The sequence below is a fragment of the Echiichthys vipera genome (assembly GCF_963691815.1).
Source record: "Echiichthys vipera genome assembly, chromosome: 21".
NCBI classification, from domain to species: domain Eukaryota; kingdom Metazoa; phylum Chordata; class Actinopteri; order Perciformes; family Trachinidae; genus Echiichthys; species Echiichthys vipera.
The window spans coordinates 24,142,445-24,147,039 of NC_139846.1; positions in this window are offsets into that span (position 1 = coordinate 24,142,445).

The following is a 4,595-nucleotide window of genomic DNA, read 5'->3' on the forward strand; positions in this document are numbered from 1 at the left end:
GGTCGGGGCCTCTGAGTAATCCAAAGAGAGATCCGAGATGTGACGAAAGGGGGACGAGAATGGCTGAGCTCTCCAAAAGCGTCCAGCCCGGGATCAGGAGCGCTCCATGCCGCCGCGTAGAGGAGCAGGATGCTCGGGGACAACAGCCGCGCAGTGATCCGGCCCGCACTCCCCGACACACAGGCCCCTTGATCGCTGCTAGTGGGAAGCCCGGGACTCGGCTGTGTGCATGTCTTCCGAAGAGCTGTCAGGTAGAGAACGGAGCCCCGCTGACGGAGGGAGGAAGAGGAGGAGGAGGAAGAGGAGGAGGAGGAGGGAGAGCGCAGGCGCACTGGGGAGGAGGACGCCAGCTGACAGCGCACGGATGGGAATGCTGACAGACAGTAGATGGATCAGACAGACTGACAGGAACAGGTCAGTTGTTTCCCACATTTGGAGAATAAATTGTTCATGCCGGCGCGTGACATTGACACCTCCCATCCTCACGCGCCTCCGTCACGAGTCAAGAGCAGGTATCCCGGGCTTGGATTCACCATCAGACGTTATTTGGATCCTTTTGGAGACGTTTGAGCAGTGAGATGGATCAGCAGCGCCACCGTGCAGCCGCAACGGGCTACTGGACACACACACACACACACACACACACACACACACACACACACACACACACACACACACACACACACACACACACACACACACACACACACACACACACACACACACACACACACACACACACACACACACACACACAGTCTCTTTGACCACAGGAAGGTTTCCAGTGTGTGCTTTTTACACTTTTTACATTATTCCAACCATGGGCGGATTATGGAACAATATGTCCTTGGGCACAGAGAGGCCCCCCCACTCTGTCTGCATATAACACGACACCCAAACTCAGAGTCTACTTTGTCATTTAGTGCAGTGGCGTAGCTCAATTATCCAGGGGCCCCCTGCAGAGTCCAACCATGGGTGGATTATGAAACAATGGGTCCCTGGGCACAGAGAGGCCCCCCCACTCTGTCTGCATATAACAAGACACCCAAACTCAGAGTCAACTTTGTAGTTTAGTGAAGTGGCGTAGCTCAATTATCCGGGGGCCCCCTGCAGAGTGCAACCATGAGGCCCCTCGCACAAACCAACATGGTCGACCACTCACTTTGCAGATTTAAACCCCAGAATTCCACCTTCAATGCAAAAGTAGAGAAACCATCGCTAAACAGGGGGGGACACCACTTATCTCCAGTTTACAATGCTGCCCTTTCATCCCTTCATTCAACAATCCAACCTCAAAGAACAACTGTTCACAAATGGCCTCCTGTGACTCCACAGTCGTTAAGACTCAATAGAGCACTAATGAAGTCCAGACCTACTTCCACCAACGAATGGAACAGGACCAGGACCAGGACCAGGCTGGAACTGGACCTGCACTAACAAAGTCCAGGCCTACTTCCCACCAACGACTGTCACTCTAATGACGGTTGTCGGCACTTGGAGCACAAAGGGTTCCAGTGACATCATCGGCCTTGTGAGAGGTTCAATACCTGGATCTCCACACCAGTTAGTTGGTCCAGTCCCAGCCTGGTCCTGGTCCTGATCCTGGTCCTGGTCCTGGTCCTGTCCCAGACTGGAATCACCTCCATCACTTTTGGTGTGAATGCAGGGTAATGCTGATCAAATCCAACACAAGTAGTCAGGCATCAAAAGAACAAACAATCATCTGCTGATTCGCATGTTTAACATTTCAATTTGTCAACATTTCCGTGTGTGTGTGTGTGTGTGTGTGTGTGTGTGTGTGTTGTGTTGTGTTGAGAGAGCCTGTGGTACAGTGTGAGGTTTAACATCTCAGCTTTGACACAGTAGCTGCTGCCAAGGTTTCATCCCACCGCTCCATCACTGCTGCCCTGGTAAACGGACACCACATGCACACTAAGTCGGTGTGTGTGCGTGTGTGTGAATAGGACTCTTGTTACTGCTGCTGGAACAGACACAGATAGGGGCGACGCTGCCTTCAGGGCCCAATGTACGCTCCGTCATCTGAAAACTCTCCTCTCAGGTCTCTGCTGATGGTGGTGGTGCTGCTGCCGTGGTCCTGCATGACGCTTCCTGCTGCTATCATCACTGTTACTCATATAAAGTATCATTAGTCTTATAAGTTATAACATTTGTAGCCATTAAAGCATCATCAGTAATATATCTCACTGTACCACAGCTGTTATTACCACTACTCATCACTGATCCGAGAGGTGTTTCCTCAGGAGAGGGGCTGGAGTCTCCCTTAGAGAGAGGGGGAGAAGTTCAGCATCCGTGAGGAACTCGGAGTAGAGCCGCTGCTCCTTTGCGTTGAAAGGAGCCAGTTGAGGTGGTTCAGGATCATCTGGTAAGGATGAACCCTGGGCGCCTCCCTAGGGAGGTGTTCCAGGCACGTCCAGCTGGGAGGAGGCCTCGGGGAAGACCCAGGACCAGGTGGAGAGATTAGATCTCCACACCCCAGACCCGCTGCTGATGCTTTAACACAGTTGGATTCTATTTCATGTATTTATTTTGTTGGTGGGTTTCTATTTTACCTGATTTTACTCGTAACCTGAACGCAGCATTCACCTTAGCAGACTGACCTGAGCCGCGCATGCGTCTTAGCAGCGAAACCCCCGTGCGCTCGGTCGTGTCCAGATGGTAACCCAACATTTGCGAAAGTCTCGCGAGAACTGTTGAACTTAAGCATTAACCCAGGATTTATTACGTTTATTTGAGGTAAGGAACTGAACCCGAATGGTTACAGTTAGATGGTTAAGGTTAGGCATTTAAATCTAATGGTTAAGCTTAGTGTAGGTGGTCAGGAAGCGAGTCTCGCGAGAGTTCGCGCATATCCAGGGTTACCATATAGAGCCGACCTGTGCCTGCACCACCAAAGATCCGGTAATTAAAACAACGAAGATGCGGAAAAGTGTGAAGAGATAAGGTGGACGCTACCGGGGCTGGTGGGACATCTGCAGGGGACCGGACACCGGTGCTGTCAGAGCCCTAACCTGGAGCCGGTTGTCGCTGTTGTCTCGCCGGCTTAAGACTCCAGAGAGGCTGCACTAACTCCTGGAGCTGACCGAGGTAGGACCCCGTCCCCCCGGTGTCCTTCAGCTGTGCGGTCGCTGGTCCCTGCACCGCGGACCGGCTCTCACAGCAGCAGAGCGCGCTCACGAACCATCACCTGCGCGGATGGATGATTATACTTAATATACTTAAAACTATTAAAACGTCACTTGAACACACTGGAATTAATTTTGCTTTACATTTATGAACAATATTTTTATTGCATCACAGATAGGTCACATCTTAAAGTCCCCCTGCACTCAGAAGTGTGTTTCCTGTGAGAGGAACTGTGTGTGTGTGTGTGTGTGTGTGTGTGTGTGTGTGTGTGTGTGTGTGTGTGTGTGTGTGTGTGTGTGTGTGTGTGTGTGTGTGTGTGCACTCTGTGATCAGAAGCTCAAACTCATCCCAGGCACCTTTAGTTTAAACTTATTAAACAGATGGCTCGAATCCAGCAATCTGATTGGTTGTTAGCCACGGTATGAGTCCCATCCAGGTGTTCAGTGTGACGTAACTTCCGGGTCCGAACGCTCCATCCATCTATCCATCTTCAACCTCTTGTCCCTGTCGGGGTCGCGGGGGGGCTGGAGCCGATCCCAGCTGACATCGGGCGTGAGGCGGGGTCCACCCTGGACAGGACGCCAGTCTATCACAGGACACATAGAGACGAACAGAGACAGACAACCATTCACACCTACGGGTGATTTAGAGTCATCAATGAACCCAACACCTGCACGTCTTTGGACTGTGGGAGGAAACCGGAGAACCCGGAGAGAACCCACGCTGTGAGGCGACAGCGCTAACCACCTCTGTCCACGTTCTGTCCATTCTAACGTGTCTGTTTTCTTCTTCTGCAGTTTTCTCGCTCGTAAGAGGAAGAAGTCAACATGCCTCAAAAAGGACTCAGCAGGAAAGAGCGAAGGACACTGTGCCTCTCACTGGCGGGCGAGGTAAGATGTGTTCCACAAAGACGGAGTCATAAGCGCTCTCAAACTCAAATACACAGTGGGCCAAATTGAAAATCTGTTTTTAGTAATTTTCCCACGTTTTTGTGGTGTTTTGCGTCTGTTTTTAGTCATTTTGTCACGTTTTTTTGATGTTTTGCGCCTGTTTTCTGTAATTTTGTAATGTTTTTGTGATGTTTTCATCTGTTTTTAGTTGTTTCATCACTTTTTTGTGGTGTTTTCATCTTTCTTTACTTAGAAAACAAGTCCCTTCTCTCCAGATGTGTAACGTTGAACCTTTCCAGTGCAGGTCCTTGTTCTTGTCGTGGTGTTTCTTCTGTTTGATTCTTTGGTTACAGCCACGGTGACAAACAGCTCTTTACCTTCACACACAGATCATCTGCTGAAAGCTCCTGTCCTCCATCTTTCTTTGGGTCGTTTTTGGGGAGGGGTGGATTAAGTGTGTCTGCAGAGACTGGTAGCATGGATGCTCATGTGTGTGAACAGAAAAGTAGACGTGTGTGTGCTTTATACTCGCGGGCCAGCTCTCATTGACCTTGATATGAT